Source organism: Camelus ferus, chromosome 24 (genome assembly GCF_009834535.1).
Source record: "Camelus ferus isolate YT-003-E chromosome 24, BCGSAC_Cfer_1.0, whole genome shotgun sequence".
NCBI classification, from domain to species: domain Eukaryota; kingdom Metazoa; phylum Chordata; class Mammalia; order Artiodactyla; family Camelidae; genus Camelus; species Camelus ferus.
In genome coordinates this window covers 16,595,751-16,620,809 of record NC_045719.1, presented here as the reverse complement: position 1 = coordinate 16,620,809, position 25,059 = coordinate 16,595,751, and the positions used below count along the sequence as shown (strand labels likewise).

At 41.3% G+C, this 25,059-nt stretch overlaps 1 protein-coding gene across 18 annotated transcripts in view; it reads right to left on the bottom strand.

Annotated features, from left to right (window-relative positions):
• Nucleotides 1–25,059, bottom strand: part of DTNA (dystrobrevin alpha) — a 293,850-nt gene that overhangs the window by 140,320 nt on the left and 128,471 nt on the right. For all 18 annotated transcript variants that reach the window (XM_032467215.1, XM_032467216.1, XM_032467214.1 and 15 more), the window contains exon 2: nucleotides 18,199–18,328. The gene's annotated coding sequence lies outside the window, so the exon portion shown is untranslated. The remainder of the gene's footprint in view (nucleotides 1–18,198; nucleotides 18,329–25,059) is intronic.

Sequence of the window (25,059 nt, the reverse complement as noted above, 5' to 3'; positions counted from 1 at the left end):
TGTTCAAATTTAGAAGAGGGCCTGAACGTAGGAAAACTAGAAAGACTAAGGAAACAGTAATAAAAATCACAGAGCATAAATGGACTGAACAAAATCTAAGTGTCCCTTTTTGAAGAAAGAGTGGTATATGAGGAACCTTGGGATAATTTATTGGCTTTCATCCCAATCAGTGCCAGTTAGTGCCAAATAAATGGCTTTTAGCTAAGAAAGCTAAGAAAGACTCTGCGCTATGAAAAGAGCCCACTGAATACTGGACAGTGAATACACTTGAATAAAGGTGGGCTCTGCTACTGCTGAGTTAGGTTTTATCTCTGGAGCTGCCAAGACAACTTTGCTCCAAGAGGAAAAAAGTTGCCCAGGTTAGTCCTTAACTGAAAAATGAAAGTAAACGCTACTGTCTTATGAGAAAGCCAAACATCTAACATCAGCTGAAACCACGAACAAGAAACAAAAACACGTTATTTATAAAGAAATTTTCTTCTTCTTTAACTTGCTCTGTGCCTACGGAAGCCCCCCCTTTTGAAGCAAGCTGCTGGGGAGATCTGTAAACAACGCAAGGGGAGGCTCCTGGGCTCTGGGAATTGATGCTTCACTGAGCCACCCTGAATTGTTTACATTTGGCTTTTACCAGCCTCTAAGCAAAAGAGTGCATTTTCTACTACCCCGTATTGTACTCACTTCTATTTTTAAGTCCTCTAAGACACACACAACCACAACGCCGGAAAGAATGGAATAGTAATGGAAATAAAATGTGCTGTAAACATCACAGATAAAACGGAACTCTTCATGTTGGACGAGGCTGGTAGTAATATGAAGAAAGAGGAATAAAATCCTAGATACAATAAATACACTGAATAACATGCTGCAGAACTTTGCCCTCCTGCTTAATTTAATATGAGACAAGCAGTTTTGGACCAATGCCACGAATAAGGTGTCTTTGAAGAAAAGTGGACTGTTCTCAAAGAAGAAAACAAGGAAACACTTTACTCCGTTTTACACTGATCTAAAGAAGCTAATGACTGCATCTTTATTACTTCCTTTCCAGTTTCCTTTCTTTTTCTTGCACGCACCCCATCACCCACCCTGCCACAGAGCTGTAAAAATTCACAACGTTTCAGACTTTCAAATTAAAAACAAATTAAATCAGAGGTAGGGGAGTTGGGGGTAGGAGAGATAGGAGAAATTGGTCCTGTGTCCATGTGGGGGTGGGGGTGACAATGAAATTCCACCCAGCAGATTACACCACTGCAACAGAAGTCAGAGTTCAGTTTCATAGATTCAATTGAACCTTACCTGGTTTTGTAGTTAAAGGCACCAGCATGCCCCTAATTCTTCCTCTAAAGTGCTACATATGCTGAAAGCTATAGTATTTGACCTTACACATTTCCACAGAAGAAACTCCAAAGTAACCTTTAACTTCAATAAAACGCTGTGTTCATTCTTCCCCTGGTGCTCAACACACAGCAATCTAATACACCTCATCATGTGGTCTGTTACCATGGCAGCGATGAATCCAGCTGCTGAAATACAAAAGACTGACAAAAAGTTGCTTTTTTCCCCTCCACCCACCCTGACAAAGTCAGATTTTTTTTCTTCTGTATGACAAGTCTAATTTGAATGTTTCTCTTGATGACTCAACTTCATGAACAAGGAAAAAAGAAAAAGAAAGACGAATAACAGAGATGTAAGTATAAAAGATCTCCCAGAACCTTTAAACCAACAAATGAAGTACCTATATGCACTTTTAAGTTGCCACTAATCCCCTGCAATACTGATTAGTATCTGCTACTTCTGCTAACCGAATATTCTGAAATCCCAGTTTCTAACTCAATAGGAAATGCAGCAATAATCTCACAGCTCCCTTAAAAATTAAAAAAAAAATACATTAAATGATTCAGTAAACACAGACGCTGAAAAACAGTACATCAGGATATGAAGGGCTAGTCTCAAAGTTTTCTAGGGCAAACTTCTAATCACAGCTCAGAGTTGGGAGGTAAAAATTCCTCCTTTTCTTTTCATCAAAATCCCGTGTTTAACCAGTATCTAAACAAATTAATTTCAGTTCTATTTAACATGTTTATAGATTTGGATCTATGGCGATACAGCCCACTAGAATCAACCAGACTGTATTTGGGGGCTCTATATTAAGATTAGAGACCTAGGAGGTGGGATAATGTAAAGTCTCAGCCATCCTGGGACCCCCACACCCATGGCTGCATAATTAAGATTTAGGGAATCACCTTCATTTTATTCCCAGTACTTTGAGGAAGGCTGATGGGAGGAGTCCGGGTGGGGCTGGGGGGGCTGGGGCTTCGCCTCATTTCAGCCGCTGATGGCTCCCCGCCCAAGGACCTTGCTGATACCTGGTGCTTTGTTCCCCACCCAGCGACTGCTTTGTCCTTCAGCTCTTGCGCTCCCTAAACCTTGCTTAGTCCCAGATTTAGCTCATATTTCATAGTAATTTGTTTACGTATCCATCTTCTCTCCTTAGATATGGACTTTCCTAGCAAGGGGAAGGGTGTCTTATTCATCTTTCTGTACCAAGCAACCAGCAAGGGTTTTGGCACAATGGAGGGCTCTGGGCTGTTTGTTGAATGGATAAAGCAGGGAATGAGTGTTTTGCCCTAGTGCAGTGGAGGAAACCCTAGCCCCTCCAGCACTCTGTTCAAACTCTGTGGTTTAAACCCTGAAGGGTTCTGCACAGGTTTTCCCTAATGTTCCACAGCACAAAAGGAGGTGGGCAAGAAGAGCTCCCAGCTCTTAAGAAGATCAACTGTGGAGTCACCCAGTCGTGGGTGAAACCTGGCGCTAGTCTGTGATCTTGGATGGATTATTTAACCCCTGTAACTCTGGGTTACTCTTCTGTCAAGTTCTGACTTCAAAGAGTTCTGAAAAAGGATTAAATGAGATAGTTCAAAGGAAGCTCCAAGCACTGAGCTTGAAACAAACTAAATGCTCAATCAATCACTATTCAGTAAAACTGTTTCTGATTTTTGAATAAGAGGGACGATGAGAAAGCTCACTGACACCTGACATTCTTTTGCTGATTAAGACTGTCATCTTCAACCAGATACACATTATCAATCACTTGCTCCACGGTATAAGTTTGGCTGATGCCACAGCAGAGATGTAATGACCATTTCAGGCAAACAGCTAGGCATGCTTGTGCCCACCTACAAACCATCTAGGCGGGACTGACTGGCCAAAAAGTTACACATCTTCCCTGTGCAAAGCGGACTGTGGGAAGGGTCTTACATTTGGTAGCCGATTTTTAAGAATTTTTAAATATGAAAGAAAAACATGTTAAGGAAAGCTGTTCACTTCGATACTTATACTGGGTTCTCAGGAAAAGGTCTATATGTTATTTACCAGTATTTTTTTTTCAAATTAAAATGGGGTATAAAAAATTTCATCATACCGAGCTTCAGGATAGAAATTAAATACATAGATCACATTTTAAACAAATTCTCAATGTTGGATTAGCAGTGGCCTTTAAAAGGCCACCTTGATCTGTAACAAGGGCTGTAAACTGCTCACCAACACAGACTCCTGGCTGCTTTTCTCCACAGTCCTCTAACTCAGGAAATTACCAGACACCAAAGCCAACTGCATTGGAAAATTAGCATTAAAATGCCTTTGAAGACTTGTGGTGCAAAGAAGCAGCCAGGGGTTTAGGGGGAAAAAAAAAGACAGCAACTACCCGTGGGAGAGAAAAAAAAAAAAACTTTCATCATAGGAAGCTGCCAGAAAGAATAAAATGAATGTTGTACACTGTAAGATTTCTCTATCATTATGGGGTAAAAAAAAAAAAAAAAGGCCTACAACAAATCCGTAGAGATGATGAAAATAGCCTTGGCACTGTTACAACTCGGAAAAATCCTTAAGAGTTGTGACTCACGATGACACCATCCTAAAAGGCAGAACAGGCAAGGGGGCAAGAAGCACCCCCATTGGAGAATCAGCACCTCTAATGCTCTTCAGGGCAGCCGATGTAGGAAAGACTAAGAGAACCACAGTCTGAATAATTCATAGCTGTTCTCGTGTGTGGCTGGCTGAACTGAAACTCTTCCGATGCTGGTATTCATTTCTTTGGGAGTCCTTCCTGTGGGCCCTTTTCCTCTTATGGATTGGTTAGGTGTCTAATTGTTCTTCATTTTGTAAAAGTAAGAGCCTGTCGTTTCTCCATAGGCAACGTAGACTGCTACCAGGGCATCGGATATGATTGGCAAGCACCCCTCGTCAGGTGTTAAAGCGACTTGTTTGATTCTCTCTCTTGAGCATCAGGGAATATGACGTTAGTACACCTGGTTTCACAAAGGTTGAAATCCCCCTTTCGCGAATGTTAAGATTAACTTCTCGCTCAGTGTGAACAAAACTGGTAACGTCATCTGTGCTGGTGTGACCCACTTAATTTCCTAGGAGGAAGTCAGTCACCCAGGGAGAAACGCTCCTGTGACATCATGCTTCAGGAGGTACGCCAGGAAGTCAATCTGCCAAGCCCCGGACCCAGAGACGTGGGAGGGAGCTTACAAGGGTTCTTGCTTCACTGCTTCCTCCCTCTTGATGTGAGGGCACCTAATTTCCCACAAACTCAAGGTAACCACACAGTCTCAGAGGTCACAAGCACGAATCATGCAGCCTGGCTACAAAAAAACCCCTGGATGCTAATGCCAATGAAATTAAAACAAGACCAAACAATCTGAACTTCTGCAAAGGTGATCTTTTTTTTTTCAGGTCACATTTTAAACCTGTTATTTATTTTATCATACCACGAAGTGCTTTATTGTTAGGGAACTGGTTTAAATCAAACAGGAAAACCTGTTAACTGCCGCAACAACAAAAAAAGATTGTGGTACACTGAACAAAGTTTGCAAGCACAGAGGTTCTTGGGCTGCTTTGAGCAGCTGACCTAAAAAATATTAATCAGATTAGTATCTATTCTATTCATGAAAATTTCTTATGAAAGAACAAGGCCCTTGCAGGCCATTTCAATTTATACAGCTCAATATCAAGATATTTCATTTTACCCTTAAGATGCTCTCAAAGCATGCACTCCTCTTTTGAATTCTATTAATGTTGCTATAAGTAATAAGGATTTCTTTGTGTTTTTCTACTGTCGACACATCACAGAAAATATCTGTTTTTAAATAGCACTGTGAAATTGATGGCTACACAGCCTACAGATAACTTATTGTAGACTGGAATCATTTTGCCCTACTCACTTATGGAAATTTATTCCGAAGTTTCTATTTGTGTTTCCCATCTCTTTAAAATTCATAATTATACAGACATATTCTGGATTTCTCCTTAGTGAAAAACAGCCTTGGTTTTTAAACTTAATAACAAAAGCTACACTTGTCCATTTTCTCACTAAAAGATAATATCACATGTCCACTGTAGAGAAGTTGAAAAATGCAATTTATGAAATAACTTTGAAACACATATAATTCAACTACCTGAGGTAACCGATATGGACCTTCTGATGTATTTCTTTAACTTATACATGAAAAATCTCGGATAATTTTGAACATCGCTTTCTTTTGTTCAATGAAAGACACGTAAAACAAGAAAACTATTACGTGGTCTTTGAAAATATTTTTTAATAGTTGCATAAATTTCTACTATTTGGATGTGTCAGAATTGATCTCGCTATCCCCATTGTTAAATATATTTTTAGTCTCTTCCAGGTTTCTTATTATAAGCAATATAACTTTGTATATAAACTTTTGGTTACATCTTGGGTTATTTCCTTAGAACAGATTCCTGTGAGGGCAAGGGGTGAGGATTACTGGGTTTAAGTTAGAAAATCTAAGCACAGAATTTTAGACTTGACAGGATCTATATCTGTAATTTAGTCATAATACTTCATTTTATTGAAAAGAAAACTGAGGCTCAACGAGGTACAAGAGCTGGCTCACGGTCCTCCTGTGAATTCTTCTAGTGCTCGGACAGAAACTGGGCTTCTCTGTGAGTCCATTTTGCTTTCTGCAATCTCACCCCGCCGGCTCGAAGTGGCCCTTACCCTCCCAGGGACAGTTTGGTGGGATCTGTGAAACTCCACCAATGTGCTCTGAGCCTAAGGCAGGAATGGGAGTTATTTGGAGGCTGGTTTTTCTGTCTCTAAAGCTACCTTCCACTGAGAGCAAAACAGAGTGGGTGTGGAGAAGCCAATATTCTCCCCGACCAAAATCCGTCCTGTGGAGAACACACTGGAAAAGGATCCCAAGGGAGTTGAGAGAACTCAGAACGTTGGTAAATTCAAACTGATATAAAATTTGGCAGAGCTAAAAAGTCATACAAGTGAACTTATTTACAAAACAGAAACAAACTCACAGACATCGGAAACAAACTTGTTACCAAAGGGGAGGAATAAATTGGGAGTACGGGATTAACAGATACCTTACATAAAATTGATAAACAGCAAAGGTTTACTGTAGAGCACAGGGAACTATATTCAATATCTTGTAATAACCTATAATGGAAAAGAATTGAAAAAAAGAATATAGATATATACACACGTATGTATCACTGAATCACTTTGCTGTACACCCGAAATTAACACAATATTGTAAATCAACTACATTTTAATAAATTTTTTTTTAAGTGGGTAGAGCTCTTGATGGGGTCTGAGTTCTTTTATGGCCCTGTATTTTGTCAGGAGAGCAGGGAGGAGCTGTGTGGTTCGAGTGGCAGACTGTCAGGTAACTCACCGGGGAAAGGGGAGTAAATATTTGTCTGGCCACCCTCCCTGACAATCCCATATCCTGTAAATTCAGGTGTGTTTGCACAGCCATGATGAGGTCTCCATTTGACAGGAGATATTATTTCTCATCTAGAGAGAAAAAGGAAGGATGTTTCTGAAAATCAGGTCTACCTGTGAAGTCAGGGAAACAGGCAGACTCCTGAGACCTCACTCTTGAAAGAATTCATTTTCTCAGTCTGAATACATAGTACACAGAGATCGCAGTTTCTTGGTCTCTTCTGTGAGACTTAGTCTAAAATTAGATGACGTATTCTAATTTAATAAATATGAAGTGCCTTCCAAAAGCACGTATTGTACTAGAGGGAGACAACGTGATACAAACGGCCTACAACCTGGATGGGGAGATGAGAACGTGGATAAGGAAAATACAGCTGCAGATATAATATACGAGAAAAAATAAAATCCACCGACTTAGATGAGTCAGGTAATTGAATTAAGTCAGTTTAAGCAGAACATTTAGGGGCAAAATCACCCATTCACTCAGCCCTAAGCTTGGAAAGCATTTGCTGTTGGGCTATTAAGTGTGTTTTCCCGGATTCTTCTACCTCGTGTTTGGGACTTGGGACACATCAGCACAGCAGACATTCTAGAGCTCTGTGGAGTGATGCCTAAAAGCATTTTCAGTGAGCAAGATTAGATGGAGGAGTGATAGAAGCTACTGAGTTTCTCCCTTCCCTTGTAATGTGCCCCTGGGAAAGGACAAGTAATTAAGAGGTCGGTGGCAAGGTGACGGGGGAGGGTGGACAGGAACTGTCCATCAAGTAGTATGAGTATATATGTTACAGGAACATGGGGCGCGAGAGGATGGCCATGTCCCAGGCGGTGTCCCTGGGATGCGCCCCATCAAGTGAGGGTGCTTGGCGTCGTGCAGGAGAGAATTCAAGAGCAAGCCGTAGCTGAATGAAAGTAGATTTATTTAGGGAGATACACACTCCATAGACAGAGCACAGGCCATCTCCGAAGGCAAGAGAGAGCGTGAGGCCCAGGAACGACACATTCCATAGGCAGGATGCAGGTCATCTCTAGAGGGGAGGGGGAGGGGGCCTCAGAGCACGGGGTCGTCTAGGAAACGGAGCTCAGCCATGAGCTTGGGGGCGGTTAGTCTTTATGCGCTGGGTAGCTCCATATGCTAACACGTAGGAGGGTTATTCCACAATTTGGGGAAGGGGAGGGGACCCCCAGGAATTGGGCCACCACTAGCCGCTCAACAATGCTGTGTTCATGGTGGGCGGTATAACCGGAAAACTGAGCTATTAACTAGATCCAGGGAGGATGAGTGCTGGAGGCCTGGACCCCAGGAGCAAGGTCCGGGCCAAAGGGAGCTCCCACCTGAAGGGGAAGCAGGTTCTAAAACATGGCGGCCCAGGGGCAAGGAGTCAACATGGGCCTCCTTCTGAAGGATGTGACTAGGGTCTAAGGAATAACTATGCTCATGACTAATTTTAAACATGCTGACTGCTAAAATCTCTCTGTTATCATCAAGATTTTAGGAAAGCTGTGAGAACTGTTCTCAGCCCGACAGTGGGTGATCATGTCCATGCCTGGAGTGGGGTACAAGGAAGGAATGTCCTCTCTCAGGTGACCCATGGCTACCTAGACCTCTCTGGGAAAGTGACACTTGAGGTGACGCCTGTGAAGAATGAGGAGGAGGCCTCTGAGGCAAAGGGAAGTGCTTATGTGAGGTCCCTGAGGTACAGAGAGCCCGATGTGCACAGGGAATACAGGAAGACGGTGGAGGCACGGGAAAGTCAGGGAAGTCTCGGCTACTGCCCGGTGGCTGTGATGGGCGAGAACACAGGCGATGGAGTTGAAGGCATATCAAAGGGAAGTTGGTACAAGGCACAGACCATGGACTCTAAGCTGGCATAACGCTACTGCACACTTAACAGACCACAGTGCGTTGTAAACGTAACTTTCATATGCACCGGGAAACCAACAACTTTGTGTGATTAACTTTACTGGGATATTCACCTCATAGTGATGGTCTGAAACTGAACCCGCAGTCTCTCTGAGGGGTGCCTGTGGTGGTCCGAGTAGTGTGGTGGTTCATTTTGTGTGTCATCTTGACTGGCCCCAGAGGTGCCCAGATATTTCATTCAACACTAGTGTGGGCGTGTCTGTGAAGGTATTTCTAGATGAGATTTAGTGAAGCAGACGGCACTTCCTAATGTGCTGAGTCTCATGCAACCTGTTGAAGGCCTAAATAGAAGGAAAGAGAATTTTCTCTCTCTGCCAGATGGTCTACAGGCTGGGACATCGGTCTCCTGCCTTTGGACCCAGATTGGAACTTACTCTACCAGCTCTCGTGTTTCCCAGACCTTCAGGCTACAGATCTGGGGACTTTGCCTGCAGAATTGTGTATAACAATTCCTTATGATAAATCTCTTTCTTTACATAACCTATTGGTTCTGTTTCTCTGGGGAACTCTTATACAAGTAGTGTCCCTCGAAATATCACACTTGCTCAGAAACTCAGCATGCAACCTTATTTGGAAATAGAGTCTTTACAGATGTCATTAATTAAGGACCAAGATGAGGTCATACCTGAATGGGTGTGCCCTCCATCCAATGACTGGTATCCTTATAAGAGGAGGCAAGGATAGAGAGAGACACACAGACACAGAGAAGATGAGGTGAACATGGCGGCAGAGATGGGAGTCACCCAGCTACCAGCCAAGGAATGCCAGTGATTGCTGGAGCCACAGGAAGTCAGGAAGAGGTGGGAAAGAGTTCCTCTCTAGAGATCCGAGGGAGCACGGCTCTGCCAGCACCTCGGTTTTAGACTTCGTCCCTCCAGGACCACAAGAGAATAAGGTTCTGTTGCTTTAAGCCACCTAGCTGGAGGCAATTTGTCACCGCAGCCCTGGGACACTAATAAAGGGAGTTTCTGGGAAAGGTCTCTTTGCTCAAAAAAGAGACACACAGGGAGAAAAGAAAAGCTTGGTGGACGAGGACATGGCGAAGGGCTCTGTGTGGCTGGGGCACGGGTGAGTGGGTGCTGAGTCAAGGCCCCGGAAGAGCCTGGGAAGGTGCGGGGAGCCTGCCCCCCACCCCCTGCCAGAAGTGCTGAAAAGCAGTGGGTGCTAGACCGTGTGAAGGGCTAGGTCGAGGAAGGATGAGTCAAGTCACTGTTTCCTTTCACATGTTATAGATGATAAGTTTCTTTTCTTGCAAGTGTTGGCTAAAGCGAACTGTTTCCTTCCTGTCTGGTGAGTACGGACATTTCCCTGGGGTGCCGGGCTGCCCAGGCCTAACGGCTCCCCTTGCCCTTCCCGTGGCTCAGACTCACCGAGGGGCAGCCCAGGGGGCTTCTCCAATAGGACGCAGTAGCCTGTCATCTCCTTCAGGACGAGATGCTTGCTACCTCTGACACTGTTTCACACCATCAGATCTACGGTGCATAATCCGGACTTTTCTAGACTCCAAGTTCCCATCTTCCTCACCAAAGGTGTCTTCCAGAGAGGGACTTTTTAAAGTCAAATTTCCTTTTCCAGGAACTCTTTGGCTTCCCTTCTAACAGCGTCATCTCCTCATGTCCAGTCCAAATCCCTAGACCCAGTCAATTCACCCTAGACTCTGCGGTTGAGCGGAAACCCATGAGTCACTCTCCTGCCACCCTGCTCAGAAGATACCAGGCACTTTAATAGGGGCCCTCGGGGCACACAGGTTCACACTGTGGCTCTTAATATTTAAAGCTGAACTTCTCAACCTGGGCACTACTGATGCAGCGGGGCAGATAAATTCCTTCCTTTAGGCGACTCTTCTGAGCACTGCAGGATGTTTAGCTGCATCCTGGCTTCTGCTCACTAGATGCTAATAGCCCTCCCCACCCCCACGCCCACAATTGAAAACCTCTGCTTTAGAGTCAAGTGGGCAGGTCTTTGTATATCTCTTCAGAAACAGAGGCTTATTTGCTGTGGCTGAATGGTAAGACTGTAGTTTTGTCTGGAAAATGATAAGGCTTTTTTTTCTCTCCAAATAAGCCTTTTGTGGATGCTAGTACCCTGGGAAGAAATTCAACTTCAGAAGGAGAACCCTGTGATACAGGAGTTGTTCATATATACTAGGAAGGGATGGTATAAAAATAAAATAATAATATATAAATTATTATAATACACAACAACACATTATTAATTAATTATATCATATTAATTAATTATTAATTATATTATTTAAATATATATTTAATATTGTATTAATATATAATATGTTTAATATTATATAAATATATAACTATATAACTAATATGATATAATTATATAATCACTATATAATATGATAATCATTATATAATAATGAAATGCTCTTAGAAGCATAATAACAAACAAATAATATAAATAGTAATAAATAATAATTAATAAATAATAATAAAAATGTTCTTGGAAAAAGACAGCTGCCTTACCTTCTATGCACTTAGAATTGGAAAGATTATGACAAGTGTTTATCTGGGTTGGAAAGCATATTAAACACACATATAAAAGTCAAATTTCCAGCCCATGGTTACTAAATTGTTAGGAACTGACAGAAAAGAGGCCTACCTTATTCATCTGCTTCGATGATTTGAAACTAACAGATTTGCAGTTTAAGATTTTGCTAAAAAAAACTCTGGACAGATTTAAAAGTCAGGCTTTGAAAGTTATGAAAAAACAATTGATGCTTAAAACACAAGCTAAAACAATAAACTGTCTCTCACAAAATTACACTAGCTATAAAGCCCATTTTTACTAACTTGTAAACATCATAATCTTTAGTTTTTTGATGAAGACATTGTTCCATCCATTTTGGTGATGATCAAAATATTTCAAATCATATTTACATAAAGCTAGATAGCTTTCTGCAAACTTCTGAGGGAAATAGAAGAGAAATCAGCCAACAGAAGATAACCCAATAGGCAGGAACATCATCTGGGAATGTGAATAGAATTCTTATATTTTCTAAGATACTATATATTTATCTTACTCAAAGATCGACACAGCACAAAGGCTCATATTTTTAAACAATTCTTTCTCACTTCTGGAATGTTAAGCTATCCATATGACAGTGGTAAACCAAAGACACAGACATGTATCTTTTTGTTTGAATACAAAAGGTACTTCTGGGTTGCACTGTTACACTATGAATATGTTACAAATCTAATTGCCATTTTTAGCATCACACTATGCCTGTCATCACCTGGGCTGTTTCAGGATTCCCATTAAAGGGCAGTTCAGGGCTTCAATGCCGGGGTTTCACACACGCGCGCACAAGACAGGAAGCAGGATGTGGGCCAGGAAGACACTTCTGGTTTTTCTAGGCCAGATGTCCAGCACCTAGCAAAACGCCTAATATTTCGTTAATTCTCAATAAGGATTTGACGAATAGTAAATCTACTTCTATGTATTATAAATAAAACCAGAATCAACCTGACTTTCTTTGTCTTCTTTCCTTCTTTGTAGAAACTTCTCTTGGGGGCAAATAAGATCAGGATTACAGGAATGTAGTCTAATGCGTTTTATGGTGGAGAGGAGCCAGATGGTAAGTGTCAGATAGGTCCGCTGCTGCTAACACATGGGGTAGTATTTTCTGGGTCTCAACTTCCTCAGATATAAAAATTAGGGGGTTGCTATGGTCTGAATGTCTGTGTTCCCCCCAAAATTCATATGTTGCAATCCTAATGCCCAGTACCATGGTATCAGGAGGTGGGGCCTTTGGGAGGTGATTAGGTCATGAGGGTGGAGCCTCATGAATGGGATTAATGCTTTGATAAGAAAGTTCCCAGACTTGGAATGTGAGGACACAGAGAGAAAGCACCTGCTGTGAACCCAGAAGCGGGCTCTCACCAGAACTCAACCATGCTGGCGCCTTGATCATATACCTCCCAGCCTGCAGAACTGTGAGAAATAAATCTCCATCCTCTATAAGCTACATAGTCCCTGGTACTGTGTTATAACAGCCTGAATGGACAAGAACAGGGGTCTAGGTTAGATAATCTGAAATATCTCTTCTGAAGCTTCAATTCTATCATTTTAAGACATAATCAGTGGCAGATCTAACTAGGATATTACTTGGAATAATTGTACCTTATTTATGTCAGGCTCCCAGGTACCTAGCACAGAGTCAGGGAACAGGAGAGATACTTAATACATATTTAAAGAACAAATAAATAAATGAATGATCATGATAGGTACAAATGTGGCATAAGAATCATTAGGGTTTTTCACAAAAGGAAAGACCCCTTCTCTCAATACTGATTTTTGGCAAGGAGAGTGAAGTGAGAAGATTGCTTTTTGGAGATTTTGAGTTTATTCATGTCAATGATTATTCTTCTACATGGTGTTTGAATTGTGTGATTAAAAAAAGTTCAGACCAAGTTTAGGGCTCATGGTGTCACTAGGTCTAGAGAAATTTTTATTTTGCATCCAAAACAAACCCTTTTATAATGAGCTACAAATATTCATTTCCATAAATATTCTTAAGGAGAAAAAAAGAAGAGAGTCAGAAATTCTTGCCTTAAAAAGCCCCCAGCTCTCGTGATGATTCTTCATAACATTTATCCTTAAAATTCTATCAGTCTACAACTTTAGACATCATTTCCAGGCTTATGCTCACATCAGTAAATGAGGTTTTTGCAAAAATCGGTTTCAGAACCACAAGGTGCTGTATCTTTTAAACTCTTGTTGAACAGAAACAGTGCTAATTTTAGCATCAAACTAAACATAAACGCATTTGCCACAAGAAAAAAAGACCCGTGGACTTCTAAATAGCTGACTCTCAGGAAATATTTTAAATGGAAAATTCTAGCATTATCTTAGGTACATATTCTTCTTACAGGATTAAGTTGGAAAGCTCTTTTAGAGGGGTAGTTTGCTGGAGTAGAAAAATATGACTTAACATTCTTGTTCTGCCTCTTACTAGAAATATGACATTGGCAACTTACCTAAACTCTAGTTTTCTTCTAAATAAAGAGGGAAATAATAACTAATTTGAGGAGTTATTATGAAAATTAAATAAGGTAATGTTCATGGAGCATCTGCTTTGGTGCTCAGCACAAAACGGGACAGATCTGCTCTGTGAGGTCCCCCTTCCCCGATGGAACGCTCCTTTTCCTTTTAATGGCTGGATGAAGCGTTATAATCTTCATCACATTAAAAATGCTCAAACCTATCTCAAAATATGACCCCCTCATACTTCATTCAAAACCAAAAAGGACTATACTGCACTTGGTAAAGAAGATTCAAAGATTTAAACAAAGCAGAACCAAACCAAATCAAACCAAAACCTTGGCACTAGTCCTGGATGAAAATTTCAGAGGGAAGATGGACAGACACCATGAGGAATTACAACGCAAGACTGTGAGCGATTGCACAAGACGGCTTTTCTTTCTGCTGTCTACAGCAGGAGCTGATCTCTGTGATGACATGCTAAGGAATACAGGAGGCAGGCTTTGTCCTGCAGTCGGTGGGACAGCCAACACTGGCTTCCAGATCAACGTGGGTAAGGATAATTAGATCACATTGGCTACTGTTGGCTACCTATGAGGTACCAGGAACTGTACTTGCTGGTTTTTCGAATATTATTTTCTCATTAAATTAGACATATCTTTTCAGGTGGGGAATCTGAGGCTCAGGGAGCTTAAGGAACTTGCTGCTCAAGATTATAGATTCTTCAATTAAGCAAATGGCATAAAACAGCAATAGAGCTTTTAAAACATTAATTTCAGGACAAACCATTAAAGAATGGGAATGATGAGATCTGAATGTCAATTAGGTAGCTGATTTAGGCAGTCATGTTTTAAAAGGGAAGGAGAGTAGAAACACCGAAAAGAGGGAATTTGTGTTCAAAGTGAGGTTGTTCAAGATTTGAGCAAGATTTCTTAATACAAGTGTATTCTAGAAAGACACAAATTTTAAAGTAATAAAACAGTGTTGCTTCTGTGTTTTATAGTTACTTGATGATTGCATTACAGGAGAGACGGGGTAGCATAAAAATTAAGGGTTGAGCTCTAAGTCAGACTGTCTGGCTTTGAATTTTCACCCCAACTTAGTTAACCTCAGGCAGGTTATTTATCCTTTCTGGGCCCTACTTTCCTCATCTTTAAAAAAGGAGATAATAATATTATTTATGCCAGAGGACTATTTAGGCATTGAAAGGAAGTTTACCTGCATTCAAAACGGTGTTCGGTATAAGGCAGGAACTCAAGCCAGCATCGCTTTCTGCCTTTGCTCTTATTCACTGTAGATAATTTCTAAGTAAATTCAGCAATTTATTCAGAAGTTATCTACAGCATGCCAAGCACGGTGCTTGTTTCCAGGGGTGCGAAGATGGATAACAGATGATTTCTGCCTTTTAAACACATTTGATTTTCCCAACATCATACTTGGTGGTTCAACAGAAGTAGTAAGACTACTTCTTGGTTAACACATCTTCCTCGATTCTTTGGGCACCAGTGATTTCAAATCTCTATCCATAACGTCGCTCATTAGTGTAACGACTAACGCTTCCACTCCTCCGACCCCCTCTTCCAATGTGACATTAAAATATGTTCAGCCCGAGTTATCTTTTAGGACAAGTGGTCCCCTCCACCCGCAGGCAGTACTGTGAAGTTAGCGAGATGATTTCATTGTCTCCACCTACTGATGGGTACCAGACTCTCAGAAGCTGAGTGTCCGCACCGCTACCGCAGGAGTCTCTTCCTTGCTAATTCATCAGACTTCTGTGTGATGTAGTATATATTATTAAAGGATGTATTTCTCTTCCCAAGAATATTTTTTTTAAATGTGACTTTATAAAGCCTCATTTCCAAAAGCTAGAGAGAATCATTAATGACTAGAATGGTCAGTGCCGTACCAAACAAAGGAAGACCTGAGAACCCCCGTTACACACTACTGCATTTTCAACAGCGCCATAAAGCTGCTCGTCCCTGTGGCTCCCAATTTTAGGTTATGAAGGGGTCCAAGTAATTTTGCTCCTGATGGTATTGTCACATTGTCTGAAAGGATTCTCAATTAGGCATTGCAGGTGAAACACTGACACTGGTAGAATAGATGGAAATTGTTGGTCAGAGGGACACCATGTCGTTCTGGGTGTACGCACAATACGTTAGAATAGACAGGTGGGCAGTCATGACGACCTCTGAGAAAAGCCTGGAAAGGAACGTGTCTACGTGAATAAATGGGAAGGAAATGAAAATAGCGAGGCACTTGCATTTAAAATAACCAAGTGAATTGCCAAAATAATGACGTTAAAAAGCTTCTTGCATACCCGGGAAGCCCTTTAGAGCGAGTGGGGTTGCTGGGACAGTGGCGAATTGTTTACCTGTCACAAAGGACAGACACTGGCATCCTCATCACCGTGCTTTCCAATATATTCACTGTTTATTATGGGAAATGGAAAATGTTCAGACCATAAGGCATCTTCCAGTAGCAAAGAACCATTATTGAAAGAGAGACATCAGAGCCATCATAAAATAAATCCGAAGCTTGAGATTTAAATGTGAAGGCAGAAATAAGACTGATGCCCTGAGAAGTTCTTATGTTGCACAGACAGAAGTTTGTGAAATGTGAATATTAAAAAAAAAAAGTAAAGATCATATTTGGTGCCTATCTGAGAATTTAAAAAAACTTCCCATTAATTTGATACACACAATGGGAATCTCAACAATGATTTTGTTAACAGCAACAAATTAATGCCACAACATTGTGGGATTTGGAAGATGGCTTTAAACACGCCAGACTAGATGTCTGTTCAGTGTGAAAATATCCAGCTTTCCATATAACTTAAAATTTTCTTTCCTGAGAATCATTTATTTTTCTCTTCGGAGAAGCAAGTAATCCTTGTTCACTTTTCTTCCAATAATTTTGGGAGAAACTAGTGAAGCACTGATGGCTCAGTTAGGAACTAACCAAGGGAAAACGGTAAACATGTAAAACAGATGGAATTTAATCCAGGAAAATGGTTACCTGGATGATGGAAGGACTGAGAAGCTAAACTGAAGCCAGTTAATCAACCTGGAGATGTAGCAGCAGCAGGAAGGCAGACACACGACCACCCACAGGTCCCAAGGGACAGAAGGAAGCGGTGATATTAATGGAGCTCAGAGTTCAAGGTCACTAGGGGAAGCCAGAGGCAACAAGAGGGCAAACCCAGCCCATAGGGGACAGCCCCCAAGGAGCCAGCCGAACAGTGGCAGGGCCAGGAATGGATGCGAAGCCAAAAACAGGCAGACCAGCACAATCGGAAAGGAGGGAGTTAAGTAAGTCAAGTAAACACATTTTCCACTTTCATTTTCTCCTCCAGAGTAATGTTACACCAGGCAAACTGATTTACTGATATTCTCAAAGGGCATTAAGTTTAGCTCCTGGGAACTGCGTTCAACAACATCTTGTAAATAAATGAAATCACCATTTTGGTTCCACATCTGACCTCGATAAACCAAATTTACACCCCTCCTTAAGATTATGACACAACGATCCACTTTCACTTTGAAGCTAATGAAGATTATAAAGGGAGCATCACTGACTTTTTAGATTAGATCCAGCCAGTGGTCGATGCTCCGTCAGCTGCTTTGCTTTATTCAGAATTGTGAACACAGGTACAGTCTGATTTTCCGGAAAACACTATTCAAAGTGGGTAAGCAAACCACACTTAGAGAACAGGACTCAGCTGGCGGGGTGGAAAGCCACACAATTTCCACCATAAGACAACCGCTCCGTTCCTCTGTTTCTCTCCGATTTGCTGAGAAATGACAACGGCATACTGCGGACTAAGAGTAAAGCATCCATTTGTACGCTCATGTCTTTTGTAGCATGGAATCACGTATGGTGATGGAAAGAAAAATTTATCCATCCATTCCATGGCCAGGCAAAACTGAGCTCAACGTGCGAGCACGTGTGTGTGGTTAATCATACAAACAGCAGTTTGAAAACCATACCTAACCTAAACCATGCCCTGTGTTAATTTAAGCAATGTACAACCTCCCCACAGGGCAGGGCAGCCTCTGAAACATTGACCTTATCTCACACTCCAACTTGTAATGATTAAACTGTCATCACCACGATCAAATTTTTCTCTCATTTATGTCATTAAAACATGGTTTTGTCTCATTATGACTTATTACTCCGCTATTAAGTACTTTTATATATTTTAAAAATTAGATGACCTTTAGGATAGAATGAAACATTACTGCTTTTATTGTCTTGATGTTTCCATTAAGCAAACATTTGCTTAATGGAAATCAGGAAGAGATGGCAAGGCTGTCTCTAGATCTAGATGGTTTCTGTTAATAACAAAAATAAACAAAAGGCCCATCAACAGAGCCTTCACTGAGTGGCACCTCACTTAAAAGCATAAAATGCCGATAACAGGTAACCCCATTTTCTTTTCATGCAAAGAAGAGACGCACTTTCAGGGGAAATAGTTCAATGTCCATCTTAAGTTCCTTGTCTCAGACACACTCACCTAAAATTCAGTGAAGGAACAGCATGAACTTTCCAAAACCATCTGTTTTCTCTCCTTTGAAATGGCAGTTGACTGTGGCATTTAAAGGCTTCCCAAGCACTTCATCCAGGAGCTGGTAAATCTCACTTACCTGTAATGAGAAAACACACTTCTACTTAGCAAAGCAACTCACACTTACAAGCTGATTACAGAAACAGAATGGGCCGATCTGGAACCCACAGAGTTTTTCAAGTTCCCTCATCCACTGAGAAAGATTTGTAACCCTCAACTCAGAACTTCGGTTTTTCATTTACTATAGGAAATATTTAGAAAAATGGACGTTTGTGCCAGAAGTTTCACAGATGAGGACGGAGAGGCCCGGGGGGGTAGAGTGGCTGCCAAGATTGAGAAGCTGGTTGGCAACAAAGAGCAGCCTTGAACCTTGGGCTCCTAACATAGCCTTTCATTTTTGGTTGATTAAAAACCCGGAAATGGGAAAACAGAGAATCTTCTGTGTTTTCCAAGTTGTTAATTATCTAGAATATTGTGTCACCATAACTATACCAAAGACAAGGAAACTGGAGTTGAGGTCAGAGCCCTCAGACCAACCTTTCCTCTAAGGGTAGACATCCAGCAGGCGCGGACTGCCGCAGAGGCGACCTGACATCATTTAATGATCCATACAATTTATCACGTGCGTCATAATAACATAAATAGTAACTAGTTCAGAATATTGTCTGCTGGTGTTTCTTAACAAAGTGGGAGGATGTTGTAGTCTTTCGCCTTCTGAGAAAACTCACAGAGGAGAACGGAAAGAGAGACGCCAGGTTGCACGCTGCAATGTGTCTGAGTCCCTGTCCTGAAGCGTGGAAGCACCTCTCTCCCCAGCATCTCCCATCAGCTAGTCTCTCCCACCTTTCTTTCTTCCCCTTCTGCTTCCCCTTTCCTTCTTCTTACCAAAACACAGGTTGGATGTTACTACCTACGTGCCAGATGGCTTGAAGCAGCAGAAATTTGAAGCTTAGGAAATCCCACATTAAGATGAAGGAAGAGTGGGGAGAAAGAGGATCCCAATGAATAAAGCAGAGAAGGCGTCTGATGGTGGTGGGGCTGGAAAAGGAAGGGACAGAGGAACCTTGCTCTGCACCCTGGCCGGTGGCAGGTGGCCTCTGTCTCCAGGGCCACCCTGCACTTCCCTCTCCCACTGTTTTCCTTGGCCCAGGTTCTCTACAACAATGGGAATAAATATTTCAGCGTTCATGGCTTCCAGCATCCTGTGTGGTTTTTTTTAGGTTTGTAGAGAAAATCCTATACAATAACTTCCTCTGCCTCTAGTCCAAGTTCTCAGATGTATTCAAGATTGCATGAGATTTACTTAATAGGAGAGAAAGAAATTTTCATTAAAAGTTTAGAACAATTAACACCTTGTTCCGTCACATTAGAACCCAACAGCCTCTCACTCGACTTAGATTCTGGCTACATGCATGTATGTGGTATTCTTTGAATTAAATGTATTATTACAACAATAGTACTTTCAGATTTTTTTTGTTTCCTTAAAGTACATGCTACTATTTTTTTTTTTTAAACTGGGGTTCGAGTAAATTAGATTGATGCATCAGGGAATAAGTGATATATTAAAAATACTAGGCTTCCTTCATGAGTGCAGCTCTCCAAGCCAGAGCACTAGGAAATAAATGGAAATCTTACATAATTTTATAAATATTTTAATTTTATTTTTGATTGAAGTGTAGTTGATTTACAATGTTAGTTTCAGGTGTACAGCAAAGTGATTCAGTTACACCTATATATTTCTCAGGTTCTTTGCCATTATATATTATTACAAGAAATTGAATATAGTTCCCTGTGTATACAGCAGGTCCTTGTTTATTAATTTTATGTATAGTAATGTGTACCTGCTAATTCCAAACTCCTAATTTATCCCTCCCTGCCCTTTCCCCTTTGGTAACCATAGTTTGTTTTCTTTCTATATATAAATATATATATACAAAATAAAGTTTGCACACTTAGATAAATGTACCTCTAGCTACACCTGGCAATTTAAAGTCACTCAAGAAATCCTTGGTATAGGTTGGCCTGGGCATCTCTCAGGATCGTTCTGCTGGTTGATGCTCCCCTGCCTGAAGATTTTGGGAAGGATGTTTTGCACTTCCATTTTTGACCTGGGCCATCCCAGCCCCCAGCGGACTGGGAGGCAGATGAGAGAAATGCTCAGAGGCACTGGGTGAAAGCACCCACAGGGAGGCTCAGGATGTGCACCTTAACCGGGACCTATGACTGCAATAAGAGGGGCACTGACGTCCTGATTATGAGCCAGTTGTTCTTGCTGTTTGTCCCCCACCAGCAAGTGGCCCCCATCTCAGCCTGCATCCCACAGGCAGTGATCAGAAACAGCTGTCTAGCAGGCAGCTCCATCCCTACCCCTCTCAGCTTCTGTCCCCTGTGACCTCTTGACGATACTCAGAACCGATTATCCACAATTCTCTCTACTCTTGAGCCTGAGGGTGGCCACCTCTGAATTAAAGGCATCAGTCCTGCCCTCTACTCTCCTTGCAGCCCAGTGGACGCTTGCAAGGAAAATTCTCATGTGAACACTGATTGCAAAGAGCCAATGATAACTTTCTCTCTTAAAATTCTTATTTAAAGTCTATGTCAGCTACCAAATTCTAGTCTGACTAATGTGTGACTTGAAGTTAAAATTTAGTGTCACGTCTTCAGAATTTAAGCAGTCCTTTTTGAGTGAATAACTAGGAACAAAATGAATGAAACTGATGCATAAATGTGGCTTACATATTTATATGTTTTTCTATGTCTATGTTTTCATCTGTAGGAAGAGGGGCACCCTTTACAAATTGTTCATTGAATTACTGATGCAAATTTCTTACTGTGTCCTTTTTCGCTATTAACTGTTTTAACTTAAAAAAATTTTTTTTAATTGCAGTCTAGTTGATTTACAATGTTGTGTTAGTTTCAGGTGTACAGCAAAATGATTCAGTTTTATATATATATATATTCTTTCTCAGATTCTTTTCCATTGTTACAAGATATTGAATATAGTTCCCTGTGCTCTACAGCAGGTCCTTGTTGTTTATCTATTTTAAATATAGTCCTGTGTATATGTTAATCTCAAACTCCTAATTTATCCTTCCCCCCCAACCCCTTTCCCCTTTGGTAACCATAGTTTGTTTTCTACGTCTGAGTCTATTTCTGGTTTTATAGATAAGTTCACTTGTATTTTTTTTTTGTAGGTTCCACAGATAAGTGATACCATATGACTTTTGTCTTTCTCTGCTTCTTGCTAGGCAGCCACTGATTTCTGTGAAGTTTTGAAGTCTTTGGCCAAATAATCAGGGAAATGAATCTAATCTCAGAGGAAGCAGTGCATCTGTAATTTTTGCCCATCACATTAGAGCAGAAACATGGACTGTACTTCCCAATATGAAACATCTCGGTGCCTGCAGAGGGAAGGTAGTCACCGCCTGCCTCACCGCTCAGTCACCTACTTACCGCCCCTGTGACACGGAGCCAGACCGCCAGGGAACATTAGAGCAAGAGGAAGCCAGTAGCAGGGTATTCAGTTTCCCTCTTGATATTTCACCGATAGACGAGGATAAAAAAGTCATCCTTCATCACTCAGGTTAAAGTAAGATAAAGCGAGAGGACAACAATATTTGGACAAAACAGCTGTCAGAAGGAAACAGACATCTACAGTTTGCCGTGAATGTAGAATTTTTTATAGCATAAAGCCAGAGGCCCGCTGACATTCAGGAACTGGCAAACATTTTTTGCTTGTCAACATCAGTTCAGAGGGGTTTTCAGTCAAATGTTTTAAAGCTGCTGAGAAGGAAGAAGGTGGTTCATAAAGGACTTCCCAGCTCTGTTCCTTGCCCGGCACGTTTTCCCGAGGGACTGCCTTTGTGTTTCTATCTGCTGCCTCTCACTGTAAGGCTGGGCAGGTGCTAACCCAGATGGCAGTTGCATTTTAAAAGAACCTCCCCCTTCCCAGCTGCCCCCGCATGTTTAATGATTTGCACTGTACCTGGGCAGTGCCCTGCACAGAGGAACTCAGTTGTGGAGAACTCCCTTGAGTGTCCATCATTTTTTTCTTTTTTAAAATAATGAGTGTAAAAATAATTAGCTATATGTTAGTACATATGCGTAAGCAAGTTTAATAAAAAATGAATCAAGAGATGACTGGAAACGTGGATTTTTTTTTTTTTTACAATCAAAGGAACTTTCTACTTTACGAAATGTAGAAAATACAATCAATTGCAAAGAAAACTAAAATCATCCACATTCCACTACCCAGAGGCAATCCCTATTAAGATTTTATACATTCACTTCCAATTATATATACATATATATGTATATACACATGTAATCTTTAATGAAATTGAGGGATTAGAAACTATATGTAATTTTATTTCGACTTATTTTCATTCTTTGTATTCTTCTAGTATTAGTGATGCACACATATTCAGCATACACACTTCCTCTTTCACGGCTCTGAGATTATTTGCTCAAACTTGCTAATTAAAGATGCGCATCAAAGTTTTAAGACTGAATAAGATTTTTGCTGTTGTTGATGCCTGCCTTGTTTTTCACTGTAAGTGCGCGGCAGTGAAGAGCATGATTATTACGGTACAGTTTGGTATCACTGCCTTGATTTGTAATAAGATTACAGCAACTTCATCCGCCATTACTTTTTCATTATCGCTGCAAATGTCCACGCAGTCAAAATGGCTAATAATCTGTTAGAGTTATGACTGAAATAGTTTTGGCCTCAAGGACCCTGGGAGAGTGTCTTGGGGACTTTACTCTGAGAACCACTGTCCTAAAAGGAAGGGGATATAATAAGAGGGTAGAGTGAAGACACTTGGACAGAGCCGCTGGTAAACTTCACCTCATTTCTGACTTCATCTCTGTGTAATATCGAGCAAGTTACTTACCCTCCCCAAGCTGCATTTTTTCCACACCTCTAAAATAGGAATAACAGATCTCACCTCACAGAGTTGTTCCAAGGATTAAAGGCAGTCACTTAGCCTGACACATGGTAAACTCAACACACATTAACTATGATTACTAATATTTATATCATCACTTCTTTTTGAGACCAAGCAGCAGTGATGTGAGTAAGTCAGAGGATCAGCTGTGTTTGCTGGGATTTGTTTATGCTGCACCCATCTAAATTTAGCTCTAGATTTCCTCTGTGAGTACAAGCTATAAGCAGATATATATATATATATATATATATATATGTATATATATATATATATTTTCCTACTATATTGAGCATAGAGATTGAACGTTTGCCCTTAGGATGCTGATTTTGCAAATCTCTGTGTAGTCAGTCACGAGAGAGATCTCTGGGTGGTTAGAGCTACTGATGACAAATGATAGATGATATTTTGATGGGGACCGTGATCTCTCAGCCCCAATCTGCTGTCTGTCACAGTCCCGTGAGGGAAGCAGATACGACCAGTGGGTTACACTCTGATCAGAAAGCCAGATTACAAGGAGTCATGGGGACCCCGGTTGCTAAGGCCTGGAAGAAACACTGGAGCAATGTCTTTCCCAGAACGTTTATTCCTGCCCTAATCTCAGTCCTCCAGATTTCACCACTTGGTGGAAAAAAATGAATTGAAGGAAATGGTCTCTAAGGAAAATAGAGGGAACGAGGGTTTTTGCCCCAAGAAAGAGTGAGGTGTGTGTGTGCACACACACGCGTATGTATGTGTTGCACTCTCACCAACAGGAATTTGGCAGACTATGTGGTGGAAAATTCTAACCATGTAGACCCATCTAACTGATGTCAGTGGGGAAATACGTGGGGGTAAAGCAAAGAGACCCAGGTACACTCTGCCAGCACATTGTCCCCCTATGAATATTTTTTACTGCCTCAAAGACCTACGCTCTGTCTTATTTTCTTTGTAATTGTAAGAGGTTCACTTGGTCTGTTTTTCTTTTTATTGCTTTTGAGACTGACCTGAGTACAAAAGAAAAATCCAAAACCAAACAGCTCTTCACAATGATGCAAGCTTGATTATAAGGGGCCCATGATATCTGGTCTCAATGTTGGAAAAATAATAGCACGGGGGTAGCGATGGAACTGAAACGAAGACTGTGTGCCCTGTTTAAAGAGAGCAGTGCCCTCCAGCTGAGCCACATACAGGCGTGGACCCAATTTGGCCGTATCTTCCTGTTTTCATGTTCAGGGTGGAAATCCAGATTTTTTTTACAAGAAATCTTTACATTTATAAATAGATCAAACAAAACATGCTGGCGAGGTTTGCAGGCTACCAAATTTGAGATTTCTCCAAAGATATGATTTCATTTCCCGTCCATCTCTTGAATCAATGTACTGTGCACCTGACTCATCTGTCACCACAGGGTGGGAACAGAGGACAGAGCGGAGCCTCGATCTCCCTCTAGTGGTTACAAAGTGCCAAAACAACTAGCTGAACACCCATTCCATTTATTTCATGAAGTCCTTTCATATACTGGAAACTCACTAAAATCAGTAGAGTGGACTCTGGCTCTTCTGTGTGAGATGTGAACCACATGGTAATATTACTGTTAGTTCGGATTAGACTCTGGGATAATAAGCAACAGGAAGAAGGAGCAGGGAAATCAGTTCATGTAGAGACCGGAGACTTGGAACGCATGAGTTCTAGAGCGAGCCACCAGGAAAAGAGAAGAATCTGAGAAGCTGTGCTCTAGCTGAAGGCAGGGCCAGCAGTCCACGCCGCTGGCTGCAAGGTACACACTGTTTTACACGTACAGATGAGCGTAGTGTGAAGAATCGTCTTATCCACTGGCTCATTTGATCCCTGTCTTAAGAATCCGATGGCAGCTTAGCATTTA